The 16026-nt window shown below is 47.2% G+C and overlaps 1 protein-coding gene across 1 annotated transcript in view; it reads right to left on the bottom strand.

Annotated features, from left to right (window-relative positions):
- Nucleotides 1-16026, bottom strand: part of LOC124556256 (cadherin-like and PC-esterase domain-containing protein 1) — a 119174-nt gene that overhangs the window by 70160 nt on the left and 32988 nt on the right. The window lies entirely within an intron of this gene.

The raw sequence follows: 16026 nt of genomic DNA on the forward strand, positions 1-16026 counted from the left end.
GGACGTTCTTGAGGGATGCGATTAGAAGCTCGAGAACGGACTACAGTGCCTTCCAAGTAACGCCGCATGATCAAGGAGATCTGCGCCTTCGAGCGATGGACCATCGACTTCCGGGCTGGCGAGAAAGGCAAAGTCACGTAGAATGGTGTAGTAGAAGTGCAGGGTATGAGTTTGCCACGCCTTTAATTCCTTCTCATAACTCATCAGAGTCTTCCTGAGGGTCGGCTTTGCACAGGAGAGCCACCATGATAAGGTGGAGTCATAGGCTTCGCGACGATGGTGGCAGCGTGCCCACGCATCTTCCACCATACGGCGACAGTCTGAGGAGGTCAGGTGAGCGACATTGAGTTTCCACAGACCACGACTATGCCACACTTGCTGTCGGGCGAGAGTGACGTCACAGAGGTACGCATCATGGTCTGAAAAGGCCAAGGGCCAGACTTCCGGATGACGTGTGCCATCAGCAAGGGAGCGGGTAACGTTGATGCGATCTATGCGGCTTGACGAGTGAGAGGTGTAGAATGTATAGCCCGGTTGAATTCCGTGGAGCTTCTTCCATGTGTCAACAAGTCGTAGACAGTCGATGACCACTGAGAGAGATGCACAAGGGGAATGTCGCGGGAGTTGGTCGGCGGGTTCTTGTGTCGAGTTAAAATCCCCACCGAGTACCAAATCGTCCTGCGGACCGGTGAAGAGGGGTGTGACCCTTTCGGCAAAAAAGTTTGTCGGTCATGACGGCGGCCAGTGCCGGACGGAGCGTAGATATTAATAATACGCACGCCGAACAGTGTGAGGGCCATACCTCGCGCAGTGGGGAGGTAGATGACGTCCTCTGCAGGGAGTCCGTCGCGTAGCAGGATGGCGACGCCGCTACCGGTATCGGATGCGGGGGAAACATGGGCGTTGTATCCGGTGGGAACTAGGAAGTCAGCCACAAACACCTCTTGTAAGAGTGCTATATCCACATCCGCAGAGTAAATAGTGTCTCTGAACATGGCCAGTTTATGGGGGGCACGAATGGTGGCAAGATTCATCGTGGCGATACGATATTGCTGTGTACGGCCATCCTCAGTATTCGCAAAACGTGCGGTAGAGGTAGCCGGCAGGTGGAGATCCGCCGGTGGTCTCGCAGTGGTGATTATTACTGGCGGGGCGCCAGCCCCAGTGTCGCCGAGGTGGACTCCTGTGCAGACACGCTGGCAGTCTGTACCACTTCTTCTTCAACGTCATCGGCCCAGGAAGCTGACGACGTGGACATGTGACGGTCACGTACTTCCGGAACGGGTGTTGTGGATTCCGCAACATGAGTGGCAGGGGGACCGCCGTCATCATTCGTTGACAACGGCGAGGACACGTCCCTGGCTGGGTGAGTAGGAGTCACTGGAGGGGCGCCTGTTGCTGCCACATCGCGTGACTGGACGCAATGTGGGAGATCACCGTCAGACATCAGGTCGACATCTCGCGGGGCCGTCTGAGAAAGGGCGTCATCGGAAGGCGTTCGTCGTCGTTTCCTGTGTTTGCGCGGCGACCGTTGTTTTCTAACGTGGCCTTCTGAATCAGAATGTGGTCGCCCGTCGTCGGACGCCGAACCCGTCTGGTAAAGGCAGACGTCGGCACGACACCGAGGTCGACGTCCATGGTTCCAACAGGAACATCGGTTTCGGTCTGCAACCCGGACGGTCCTGAAGCGAGCACGGGAGGCGACGCCGTCCTTGTGTCCTCGGCGCGTTGTGCTGCGGCGGGTGGCGTTGACTATGCTGCTGGCGCAATCGAGATTGGTACGACGGGGTCCTGTGCAACTTTGGTGTAGGTGATAAGTATGGACGTGACCGTCGAAGCCTGGGTCTCTTCACGTAACAGCGTCTGTATTAAACGGCGGTGTAAGCATTCGGAACGTACATGTCCCTCCTGGCCACATCCTGCGCACGTTCGTGGCTGTCCATAGTACATGACGATGGCCCTCACACCGCCAATCAGCAGGTACGATGGGACATGTTTCGTCAGCTCAATTTTTATTTGCCGGACGCCATTTAATACGGGGTAGGTCGTAAATGTTTGCCACTTCTCCGCGACGTGACCCAAGGCGGTGCCATATGGTTGGAAAGCGGCAATGACCACATCCTGAGGCACCTCGAACGGGAGCTCGAACACCCGCAATGTCCGGTGACCGAATCCAGCGTGGGCGACTGTGACAGCACCCATATGTCCATCAGAGTGTTTAAATTTCAGTCCGGTGGCATGACGGTGAATGATGTCATTGAAAATTTCCTCCGTCGACATCTTGATGTAGACAACACTTCCAGTTATGGAAAAATGTATGCCGATTACGTCCTAGGGGTTCAAACGTAGATCCTCACGTATGAACTGTTCGACTTCGAAAGCTCTGGGTCGTAGATGTTCGTCCTGAAACGTTACTTTGATCGTTGCACGGCGGTACGAGTGCGCCATGGTGTACGTTAGTACTGGCCTCGATAGACACAAACACCGCGACGCGGAAGTAAACACCGCCGAGAGCGGAGCAGCTCCGCACGCTAGCACGGCTGCGAGCCGACTGGCCTGGTTCTGAGCGAATGGAATGGCTCTGAGCGCTACGGGACTTAACATCTATGGTCATCAGTCCCCTAGAACTCAGAACTACTTAAACCTAACTAACCTAAGGACATCACACAACACCCAGCCATCACGAGGCAGAGAAAATTCCTAACCCCGCCGGGAATCGAACCCGGGAACCCGGGTGCGGGGAGCGAGATCGCTACCGCACGACCACGAGCTGCGGACCCACAAAACACAACAGACGTACAACTTGCTTCCAACGAGCTCTCGTTTTACCCCACTGAAGTCGTAAATGGCGGTGGTTTGGGGTCAGTGGATGTCACGCTACAGGGCGTCTGTCTCGGAGCTATTCTTGAAGTAACCGATTTGTAACAGTTCGTTGTGCACTGTGGTGCCAACTGCTGCTAAAACTGCTGCTGCAGATGCAGTGCGATACGCAGGAGCCATATATTGTTGTCAGTGGTACAGGTAACCCGCTCTTCAACCAATCTACAAAGTAAATTAGACAAAAAACAAGAAACAGATAGTGGGTATATGTATACATTGAATTTAAAACTTTTTAAAGACGAAAAATAAACTTGAAGTTTTGAGATATACCATAGATGACTTACTGCACTGGTAGTTAAAAACAGTGATAATGAAAGGTAAAATGAAACACAAGAAAGCCGGCCGGGTTGGCCGAGCGGTTCTAGGTTCGAATACTGCCTCGGGCATGTATGTGTGTGATGTCCTTAGGTTAGTTAGGTTTAGGTAGTTCTAAGTTCTAGGGGACTGTTGACTCTAAAAGTTAAGTCTCATAATGCTCAGGGCCATTTGAACCATTTGAACACAAGCAACGCACACTTGAAATATTTAAAACCTGTTGCCGGAACATTGATATTTGAAAGAAGCACTTGCTTGGCACTCCAAACAGGAGGGATCTTCCATGGATAGGGAGTCAGTTCTTGAAGGGGAAAAGGTTGACCAATGAAGAGGGTAGGAATGTGGTGGTACAAGGACAGAGGACTGGTGCATTGCAGCCGTGGGGTAAGAGTAGCTATTGGAACAGAAGAGGGATAGGAGTAGAGGGGAGAATTGGTGACGCTAATGGTTGTTGGGAAAAGAGAGTTGTATGGATAGAAGGACAGAAGGGGAAAAGGGGGGTAGGAAAATGTGGAGAGGGGAGGGAGAAGAAGCCCTGATAAGTTGGATTGGGTGGGGTGGACCTATAGCTGGCAGGATGGGTAAATGTCGGGGCAGAGTTCAGGATCTGGGAGGCGGATATGATTGAAGTTTCGTTGGCAGAGCATGTAGAGGGTGGGTAAGTGAAGGGTTGATGGGAGGTGTTGGTAAAGGTGCGGTAACATATGAGGATTGGAAAGTGGAGGGGAAAGGATAGGATTATTTGAGACCAGTTTGCAGATGGTGTAGATTGCTTGGTGGTGTTTAGTGTGAGTAAGGAGAGACGGGAATGTAGTGAGTTGCTAAAGGATCCTTGTGTGGGTAGGTAAACGGATGTAGAAAGTGAGATGAAGTGCATGAAGTTCTAGGATCTGGAAGGTTTTATAGAACTGGGTAGGGGCAGATATCTATGCAACATTTGCATAGCAAGGGATGGGTTGGATTAGGGATTTGTACAGGTGGAGGGTAGTGGGGGCTGTAGTCCCCATGTTCGTTCAGTTAGTAGTTTTAGTCTAACGCAGGTTTTCTGTTGGAGTTTAGCAGGGAGTTTTCCACATTAGTTGCCAGTCAGGTTAGTTCAGGGTATATTAGTGTTACTTAGCTGGATGGGACGGCCATAAAGGTGAGGTAGAAGTCATGGAGACGGAAGGTGCGGGTGGTGTGTCCTATAATTATTGCATGAGTTTTGGAGGATTTAATCTTAAGGAGCCAATTTTTACACCAGGAGTTAAACAGATTAAGGTGGACTTGGAGGGATCGTTGGGATTTCTGGAGCGTAGAACAGAGGGCGAGGAAAGCGGTGTCATCAGCATACTGTAGGAGGTGGATGGGAGAAAGTGGTTTGGTTATATCGGCAGTGCAAAAGACGTAAAGGATAGGGGAGAGAACGGAAGCTTGGGGCACTCCTACAGTGGGACGGAAGGCGCGGGAATTTGTGTTGTTAACAATTACATAGGATGGGCGATTGGTGAGAAAGGAAGCAATAAGGCGGACACAGTTGATTGGAAGTGTATAAGTTTGCAGTTTGAAAAGGAGACCGGTATCCGGTACGCAATAGTATGCTTTCTCTAGGTCAAGGGAGACAAAGATGGATTTACGATCGTTGAGCTGTTGGGATAGGAGACGGGTGAGGTTCAGGAGCTGATCATCAGCAACGCTAACGACCGTTACAGCGTGTATTTAAAGCAAACTTCATTCATCATCTTTCAGATGTAGGAACATGCCTACCAACTTCCGTTTATGTCGCATAACTCTTTCTTGGTGTTGCGTTTTTCCCCGTCAGTGTCTTATAGTGTCTGCTTTGGAAAACATCAATGTCACAATTGTCATCTACGGCACAAAGTAGCCATGAAACCATTTTCTGAAAAAATAAAAAAAATCATATTCACGCAATAGGCATTCTTTTTGAAAACTACAATTGGTAACACGTTCGTAACATCGGAAACTGACAACGCAGAGAACTCTCGCCGGTGTTTCACGAATTGTCTGCTGACTTTAATTACCGTTGTTACCTCCACGAACGAGATCTGTATTCAGCTCTCCCTCTAAAAAATTTTAGACATAAATATATGGTTTCAATTTAATTACATTTCAGCTGCGAAGAGACTTCCTCAATGAATACGGCCCTCGGCTGGTATTAATTAATACTTGACGCGTAATTATTTTTGGCTGTAATGTATCTGCGCGGGGTAGCGACACAGATGTGGCCGAAATACGTCGGCCAACAAACTTTCTCTCTAAAGGAAAAAAAAAAGTTTGCTCTGGAACTCCTGCTGCAAGTTTTTGGGAGTTCATTTCCAGATGTCGTATTTCATAAATCACTTCAGTATTTAATAAAGTGGCGGTACTCTCTTTAATAACGTACGACGCTTAATCTAATTGGAATCGCACGTTTTTCCGTCGTTCTAGCTTTACTGGACAGACGGTAGAAACCGAATCATTGTAAGATTACTTGAAATAAAATCGTACGAAATAATCGTATTTCAGGATAGCGCCAGTAGAAATTCTTTCGACTGAGAGCGCAAATAGAGTTAAAAATACTTTCTGCTGAGTATTATTCACAGTCTATAGTAGCCATTAAATGAGATTCCATGGAAACAAAAAAGAAAAAATGTGGCCGTTCTTCATTTACAGTAAGTAAATATTTGACGTGGGTAATTAACAATTTTGGCGAGAGGATTTTCTAAATATTTTAAGTGCGTGTGTATTTGTTGATTTTGTGAAGCTGAAGTTAATGGAGAATGTACAGTCATATTATTTCATGGTGAAAGCAGCCTGAATACTTAGTACATACATTTGTAGTATTACTTTTCCCTTTATAATATGAATAATATAGTAACGTTCAGTGAACGAACGGATAGTACTCAGAAACTATAAGTGTTCAGCCTGTTGATGAAAGTTCATGATAGTCACTTCGGATTACATGAATTGTTGTCGAGATAACAAACAGTCTTGTTGTTTAGTTTAGGAAGCGGGAGGAAGAATATCCGCGACTGTTCTCATATTAGTTTATAATTCGAATTTAGTTGGAATAATTCTCATGTAATTAAGAAAGGAATGCGGTAGCTCATCTATTGATGTCGTTTTCGGAAAAAGCAATGGGGTGGTTAGTGTAATGGGAGATCGAGCGCATCGCTTTCACCCAACTGTACTTTTTTTAATGCTGTCGTTATCCTAAATTACCTCAGGTAAATGCTTAAGTGGTTTCACCAAAACGGCCAACATCGTTTCACAAATTGCTCCCTCCCATTTCTTCCGTCTTATTCCACTGAGTTAGACTACAGGCAGTTGCGATTTTCAAGACAATACTCAAAACAAGACAGAAAGAAAGCAATCAGTAAAATAGCTCCCAAGAGATTGATGTAGATTTTCAGACGTCTAGACACTACTTGCTCATAAGTGGTCGTAATGAATTGTAAGAAATGGAATCAGTTAGAGGTCTTCTAGTATGAAGCGCCATTGCATCTTCAGAAACTCTGTAGAAATGTACACAACGACCATGACAAGGAAAACATACAAATGTTCATTTAATTCACAAACTAAATTCAGTAATTTAAACAGCCGTGGTTATAGACTTAACTATGAAAATTGAATGTGGTTTCTCTCTGTTGGTGACAATGTCTTCGACATTTTTCATTAATTTACTTCTCATGGTTGGGATTCGCTGTCACATAATATTTCTTACAAGACATCATAGTCGCCGTTGACTGTTTAAAATATTTATTGTTACTATTACAATTTCGGCCTTATGACCACTTTCAAGTAACACTGCAAATTCACATGCAGCGTTTTGACGACGATATGTACTCGTGTCAGATAGTTTTATATTCTGACAGAATTTGACTTTGCAGTGTTACTTGAAAATGGCCATAAGGCCGAAACTGGAATAGTAACAATAAATATTTTAAACAGTCAACGGCGACTATGATGTCTTTTAAGGAATTTTTCATTAACGTTTACTCATTTATGCAGCTTCTCAGTTTCTAGAAACAGATAAAAAAGAATGAGATATTATTTTCACACGTCGATTTCACAATTTTTGTACCCTAGATGGTGATAATTAATTTAGTATACTGATCTTAATTCAGAACAACATTAGTTTCGAAAGCTTGCTGTCACAAAACATTTACTTACATTACCTATATTATAATGTTCCATAGCAGGATTTAAAATTTCTTTTAAATCTTCACACCTATTTCGAAAAAACGTGACGATTAGTTTACTATCATTCAAGATACTACACTCCTGGAAATGGAAAAAAGAACACACTGACACCGGTGTGTCAGACCCACCATACTTGCTCCGGACACTGCGAGAGGGCTGTACAAGCAATGATCACACGCACGGCACAGCGGACACACCAGGAACCGCGGTGTTGGCCGTCGAATGGCGCTAGCTGCGCAGCATTTGTGCACCGCCGCCGTCAGTGTCAGCCAGTTTGCCGTGGCATACGGAGCTCCATCGCAGTCTTTAACACTGGTAGCATGCCGCGACAGCGTGGACGTGAACCGTATGTGCAGTTGACGGACTTTGAGCGAGGGCGTATAGTGGGCATGCGGGAGGCCGGGTGGACGTACCGCCGAATTGCTCAACACGTGGGGCGTGAGGTCTCCACAGTACATCGATGTTGTCGCCAGTGGTCGGCGGAAGGTGCACGTGCCAGACCTGGGACCGGACCGCAGCGACGCACGGATGCACGCCAAGACCGTAGGATCCTACGCAGTGCCGTAGGGGACCGCACCGCCACTTCCCAGCAAATTAGGGACACTGTTGCTCCTGGGGTATCGGCGAGGACCATTCGCAACCGTCTCCATGAAGCTGGGCTACGGTCCCGCACACCGTTAGGCCGTCTTCCGCTCACGCCCCAACATCGTGCAGCCCGCCTCCAGTGGTGTCGCGACAGGCGTGAATGGAGGGACGAATGGAGATGTGTCGCCTTCAGCGATGAGAGTCGCTTCTGCCTTGGTGCCAATGATGGTCGTATGCGTGTTTGGCGCCGTGCAGGTGAGCACCACAATCAGGACTGCATACGACCGAGGCACACAGGGCCAACACGCGGCATCATGGTGTGGGGAGCGATCTCCTACACTGGCCGTACACCACTGGTGATCGTCGAGGGGACACTGAATAGTGCACGGTACATCCAAACCGTCATCGAACCCATCGTTCTACCATTCCTAGACCGGCAAGGGAACTTGCTGTTCCAACAGGACAATGCGTGTCCGCATGTATCCCGTGCCACCCAACGTGCTCTAGAAGGTGTAAGTCAACTACCCTGGCCAGCAAGATCTCCGGATCTGTCCCCCATTGAGCATGTTTGGGACTGGATGAAGCGTCGTCTCACGCGGTCTGCACGTCCAGCACGAACGCTGGTCCAACTGAGGCGCCAGGTGGAAATGGCATGGCAAGCCGTTCCACAGGACTACATCCAGCATCTCTACGATCGTCTCCAAGGGAGAATAGCAGCCTGCATTGCTGCGAAAGGTGGATATACACTGTACTAGTGCCGACATTGTGCATGCTCTGTTGCCTGTGTCCATGTGCCTGTGGTTCTGTCAGTGTGATCATGTGATGTATCTGACCCCAGGAATGTGTCAATAAAGTTTCCCCTTCCTGCGACAATGAATTCACGGTGTTCTTATTTCAATTTCCAGGAGTGTATTTGCTTCCAATATGGGTGAAGGTATGGCAGCCAAAAGGTCATCTTCGAATATTGCTTTTTGATGTATTGGACGATTCGGAGAAGAAAAGAAGAATCAGTTATATTTTTCAAGTTATTGTAATTGCAGTCAGAGAACAGAATAGAACTGTATCCGATTTACGTTTTTATGTTCAGTATTTTTGCTCTTTAAAATACAAGGGTAGGACAAAAATGTGAGGGTTGTTGGGTTGGGTTGCTTTGGGGAAGGAGACCAAACAGCGAGGTCATCGGATTAGGGAAGGACGGGAAAAGAAGTCGACCGTGCCCTTTCAAAAGAACTAGCCCGTAATTAGCCTGGAAGAATCTAGGGAAATCACGGAAAACCTAAATTAGGATGGCCAGACGCGGGATTGAACCGTCGTCGTCCCGAATGCGAGTCCAGTGTGCTAACCACAGCGCCACCTCGCTCGGTCAAACAAGTGAAACACCGTGACAAATGCATGGGTGAACATAAAGACAGATACTAGCAAAGTCAAGCCGGCCGGAGTGGCCGTGCGTTTCTAGGCGCTACAGTCTGGAGCGTTCGAATCCTGTCTCGGGCATGGATGTGTGTGATGTCCTTAGGTTAGTTGGGTTTAATTAGTTCTAAGTTCTAGGCGACTGATGACCTCAGAAGTTAAGTCGCATAGTGCTCAGAGCCATTAGCCAAGTCAGCAGGTTGTGCTGCTGTACTTTGTATGGTGCGTCAGTCGCGGTGAGCACAGAGTTCTGTGTAGTTATGAACGCATTATGTCGGAGTTAAGTGACTTCCAAAGTGGGAAAATTGTCGCTGCATGTATGGTGACTGTTTCCATAACCAAGGTAGCCGAAGTGTTTGTTTTTCCGAGAGGCACCATACTGACGACGTTCGCTAAGTGGTGGTGGTGGTGGTTAGTGTTTAACGTCCCGTCGACAACGAGGTAATTAGAGACGGAGCGCAAACTCGGGTTAGGGAAGGATTGGGAAGGAAATCGGCCGTGCTCTTTCATAGGAACCATCCCGGCATTTGCCTGAAACGATTTAGGGAAATCACGGAAACCTAAATCAGGAGGGTTGGAGACGGGATTGAACCGTCATCCTCCGTACTGCGAGTCCACGTTCGCTAAGTCACAAAGCGGACGAAACAGCGTGTTGAGCGATTGTGACGTACGATAATTGAAGAGGATTGTGACGAAAATTAAGAGGACGACAGCTGCATGTATGTCTGCAAAACTGAATCTTGCACTCGTGACCTGTCAGCACCAAAACAACACGAAGGGAGCTGCATAAACCGAGAATTTTAGGGCGACCTGGAATTCCAAAACCACTCACCAGTGATACAAATGCCTTCAACAGGAAGATGTGACCCCGTAGCCATAAAATCTGGCCTGTGGAGCAATGGGAGAAAGTCATTCGTTCGGATGAGTCTTATTATTGCATACAGTTCCCAATTACTGGCCGAGCTTACGTCCCAAGAGAGAATCATGGCGTGGTCGGTAACGATTTGGACACCCTTATTATGGTATTCCATAGGCTCCATGGCTACTCTGCAAGATCGCATTATAGCCATTATTTTGTGCCCATTTTGGCTGATTAGGATAGCCCCGTGGAACAATGTCTGTTCCCCAGTGATGATTCACTGTTCTAAGGCGACATGCCATCTTTTCAAACAGCTCGCATTGTCCAGGGCTTTCTCAGCCTTTGTGGTCTACTTTTGATAGAAAAGCGCGTGATTACTATCCACCTACATCAACATTATCTGAATTTGCTACTATTTTGGAGGAAGAATGAATTACATGTCAATTGAATACCATACCAGACCTGTATTTATCCATTCCGAGATGAGTGAAAACTGTTTCGAATGCCAATTGTTTCCTACACGTTATTAGGCATTGTAATGTGTCGTGATTTTGGCGTTTCCACATTTTTTTCACCCTCTGTAGCACATGGACTCTGCTTCCGAGGCACCTCCTAGTAGATCCGAAATCACAGCTAGTGGGGGGTGGTAATGGGTTCGTGTCGCTTGAGGCGGAGAGCCAATGTGGAGACTGGTCGCCCGGTCTCTCCCATTCGCTCTTGAGAGTGGACAGGTGGCCGCTACTTCAGCGGGGTCCGAGCAGGCACACAGGGGGATGGGTTCCTAGTTATCGGGAGCTCCAACGATAGATGCGTTATGGAGCCCCTTAGGCAGATAGCGTTCAGGAGTGCATTCGGTATGTCTGCCGGGGGCGTCATCCGAGGTGCGGAAGCGGCCTTGCCTTCGGCTACCGAGAGAGCTGGCTGAAACCCGAACTGAAGAGCTCTGAGATATTTAGCGAATCATGGAATGTGTATTGGAAAGACAGATTAGAAGCAGTAGGAGGGGGAGCGTTCATTGCAGTTGACAAAAATATTGTCTCTATTGAGGTCGAAGTTGAGTGTGACAGTGAAGTTACCTGTCGCGTATAACGTGTGTAGGTGAAATCAAGTTAATTGATGGATGTTTTTAACGTCCACAGGAATCCGCTGTGACAGTTCTAGTCGTTCTATGAAAGTCCACGGTTAGCAGCACGGAAACACGCAGATCACTCAATATTAATTGGAGGCGACTTTAACGTTCCGAGTATAGACTGAGATGTCCATGGCTTCATTGCAGTCGGTGCAGACAAATAATCATGCGAAATGCTTTTGAAGACGTTTTCTGAAGACTGTCTGGAGCAGCTAGCTACGCAGCCTACTCGCAATGGAAATATCTTAGATCTTGTAGCTACAAATAGGCCGGACCTTTTTGACAATGTCAGTGAAGAAACGGAGATTTGCAACCATGTTGTCATTATAGCAACTATGGTTACGAAAGTTAATAAATAAGCCAAAAGGCTAGGAGAGTGCTTCTGCCAAATAGAGCAGATAAGGAGTTATTAGTATCTCACTTAGACAGTGAATCGGCATAACTTAGTTCCAGTATGATGGATCTAGATGAATTATGGATAAGGTTTAAGCAGATTATAAACCTTGGTGTGGAGAGTTATGTGTACAGTAAGTGGATAAGGGATGGAAAAGACTCACCATGGTTTAATAACGAAGTTCGGAAGATGCTGAGAAAGCAGAGGCTGTTGCACTTCCGGTTCAGGCGAGAACGCACAAATGACGACAAGCAAAGGTTGGCAAAGATTCGTGCGTCTGAGGAAAGATTTATACGCGAAGCATTCAACTGCCACCGTCACACCTTAGCAAAAGATCTGCTAGAGAAACCGGCAGAATTCAGGTCCTAAGTAAAATCGCTAAGCGAGTCTAAGGTCTCGATTCAGTCCCTTATTGACCAGTCCGGTTTAGCAATTGATGACAACAAAACGAAAGCCGCAGATTTACATTTCACGTTCAAGAAATCGTTCACATAGGATTTTTTGCGTACAAACGAACCATTATTTGACCTTCCGACAGACTTCCGTATGGATGACAGAGTTAACAAGCATCCCCGGCGTAGAGAAACAACTGAAAAATTTGAAAGCAAACAAATCACCAGGTCCGGATGGAATCCTAATTCGGTTTTACAGAGAGTACTCTACGGCATTAGCCCCTTACCTAGAATGCATTTATCGTGAACTTCTCGCCCAGCACTAAGTCCCAAGTGACTTTAAAAACGCGCAGTTGACTACAGTATAGAAAAAGGGTAAAAGAACGGACCCGCAAAACTACGGACCAATATCCGTAACATCAGTTTGCTGCAGAATCTTTAAACACATTCCTAGTTCGAACATAATAAACATTCTTTAGACTGAGAATCTAATGTCCACGGACCAGCATGATTTTAGAAAGCATCGCTCGTGCGAAACTCAGCTCGCCCTTTTCTCCCATGATATACTGCGAGCTATAGATGAAAGACATCAGGCAGGTTCCATATTTCTAGATTTCCGGAAAGCATTTGACACGGCTCAAATGGGAACCGGTATGTTGTCCTCGACAGCGAATGTTCATCAGAGACAAGGTTATCGTCAGGAGCGCCCCAGAAAAGTGTGATAGGACTACTGTTATTCTCCACATATGTAAATGATTTGGCGGACAGGGTGAGCAGCAAGCTGCGGCTGTTTGTTGACGATGATTGCGAATCAGGCGCCGAACCTTATGTAAGACTTGATGAAAAAGTTATATCGTTTATTAAGTATGAATAAATTCACTTCACTTTCAGTCGAATGGAAGGACAGAACGGCTGCATCAGACGATAGGGAGGATGCTGAGTTACTATGTGAACAATGATTAACACATGTATTTTTTGTTTGAAGTGTGTGGGTACAATTCAAAGGTCCACAGCAGCACAGGGTTATCACCGTATGTGGTGGTGTATGGGAGAAAAATGCCATCACCATTTGACATAATCAAGGCAAAAAGAGGCAAGGATGAGGAGTCATCATTGAGTTCGCGAGAATAGTGAGAGGTATTGAAACGAGCATAGAAGGCGAATACCAAAGCATTGTGAGCCAGGAGGGATCTATCAAAGACATGGGAGCGCTTACCACAGTACAGAGTGGGGCAGTGGGTGACGTTATGCAGTCCTTACACACCGAAAGGTAAGGCGGAGAAATTTGTGACGAGGTACCAGGGTCCTTATCAGCATACAGAAACAATATCACTAGTCAACGTCTGGCTACAGGTGCAAAAGGGTTGACAATACGCCGATGGCCGTTCAGAGGCACTCCAGAGTTGATTCTAGTGATAATAGGAGTGGAACCAGAAGAAAAAGAAATGAGGAGGAACTGGAAAAGTACACAAAGAAGTGTAAATGAACCTGTGTAAGACTTGCCATATACACTGAGCGCACACCATTGATGATGATAAAGTCCCATACTCCTCGGCAGAGCGTAGGGGACGATGCGGGAGACCCTCACCGCTGTACTAGGCAAGGTGTTAGCGGAGGTTGTTTGCCGTTGCCTTCTTCCGACCGCAACGGGTATGAATGATGATGATGATGAAGACGACACAACAACAGCCAGTCATCTCGAGGCAGGTGAAAATCCCTTACCGCGCCGGGAATCGAACCCGGGACCCCGTGCTCGGGAAGCGAGAACGCTATCACGAGACCACGAGCTGCGGACGTTCACACGATTAACAGATGTATTTTTTTGTGTTTATTGATGTAAATGAGCGTTTGCCGTAATTGGCCGGGAGACCCCTTGCGGGGCAGGTCCGGCCGCCTTGGTGCATGTCCTATCAGATTCGACGCTACATTGGGCTACGTGCTCCTCAGTTGGGGATGAAATGTGTTTATTGATGATAATTTAGGACATTATGTACGGAGTACTCGGGGTAGTATGCTAATCGTGTATGTATGAATTTTGTATTACAATAAGGGTTCTATAGTTTTACTTTTATAGAAGATGCTGACTTTTTAGGGGATAGTGGGGATTATCATAGTCCTTGTCCTCAGATTGCTGTACACCGAGATCAAGGATGGGAACGACGCTAGTTGTAACGGAGCTATAACTCTTCACCTTGGGTGGAGTGGGGGCACAGTGACAGCAGCATCTGGAGGCATTTAGTCATTACAGAGGAGGAACTGCGCAATGACAGAGGGGAGAGTTTCAGTATGTCCAGCTCGTGTGATGCAGATGAGTGCGAACGTTTTCGCATTACAGTAATTCATTGGCAGAAAACAGAATTAGCATTGCCCAAGGAACATTAAGGAAACGGGCCGTATTTCCAGCAAACATGTCTGCACTGAATGTATTCCGTAAATGGCAGTGTGGTAGTGGTGGCGGGTTGCTATGGTACTCTCTCGGGGGCCAGACGGTTGCAACAGAAAGATGGTGGGTTGTTGATTAATAGGACAGCACAAGATTTAAAAGGTCTAACGTTCCATCTACGAGCCATGATGACGGGAGTTAATAATTTGAACGTAACACAGCCGCAGCTGTAGTAGCCAGACGAGCAATTCGAGATACTACCTAAGCATAACCTAACCTTCCTGAATCACAGGTGCAGATCAAATCTAATCCATTCCGTGGATCAATTAAAAGCCGTAAAAGAGGGGCAATGTCTGTGGAAGAGTTACTACAGCATCTTAAACAGTATCAGGAAGGGCAACAACGAGTACCCATGACTTTGAGCATCACGATACCTAGCGCCATAGTGATTATAGCTCTGCATTCCGTAGTCTTCATCTATTTGAAGTGGAGGGCGATCCAGCAGACCAATCCAACAGTACTACAGATCAAGGCATACTGGAATCCTAGGGCATGAAAGTGAATATGGTGCTGTACAAAATTGTATCTTATAGCATTCAAAAGGTTATAAGGCCACGCAGTAAGTAATGAAGGCTTGCAAATTGGTTTTGCACCTACAGTGATAAAAACTCTGGAGGAACTAATGGACTGTTAAGTGGAGCAGATGTAAGCGACTAAACAGCATAAGGAGGCATTTAGCATGTAAGTGTTGAAGTCAGATGCAGACTCTGAGCTTCGAAAATTGTACCGCCATATGTTCTGTAAGGGGGACTTGGGTTGTATAGACTGTGAGGAACCGGTCCTAAGCAGGGTCCATCGGGCTGGATCTTTCCTATAGAAGGGGGAGGGGGAAGTTAATAAAATGACACTACCAAGTTAAGGGTAAAATTTGTGATAAGGTGCAGTATTAGCTGCCGGTGGCCGGTAGGCACGGCGTGTCGACTTTAGGGTTAAGACAACAAGCGTGGGAATTTCTTGCGAGATGTGTTAGCCTCGTTCATCGTAACTAGCCAGTGGAGCAGTAATGCATGGGGCAGGCAATGTCTTCATCATTGAGATTTTGGTTGTTTTCTGAATAACGTGAGTAGGAGAAGCACATTGCCGCAAGTGTGCTGCTATCTGGTATAAATACCATTCATTTTGTAGCAGATACATTTGCGGTCCAGCAGTAGCAGAGGGACGCAGGGGCTATGCAGGAAAGGAGACGACATGGAGCTATCGGCCGCAGCTGCGGGTTCGAATCCCCGCTGGGGTGCTTGCATCTAGCGCTAAGTCCGCCCACTGGACTTGGTGCCACAGTACATTGGGCCTCATGGTCCACTTTGGCAGCAGCTGGACTCCTGCGAGGAGGCAGCGGGTTAAACCCCAGGCACACCAGCCGGTACCGACAGCGCGATGGGCGCGCCGATTGCTGCTCGTCTTGGCCACGTGGGAGCAGACATTCATCGAAGAGGGGCT

Source organism: Schistocerca americana, chromosome X (assembly GCF_021461395.2).
Source record: "Schistocerca americana isolate TAMUIC-IGC-003095 chromosome X, iqSchAmer2.1, whole genome shotgun sequence".
Lineage (NCBI taxonomy): Eukaryota > Metazoa > Arthropoda > Insecta > Orthoptera > Acrididae > Schistocerca > Schistocerca americana.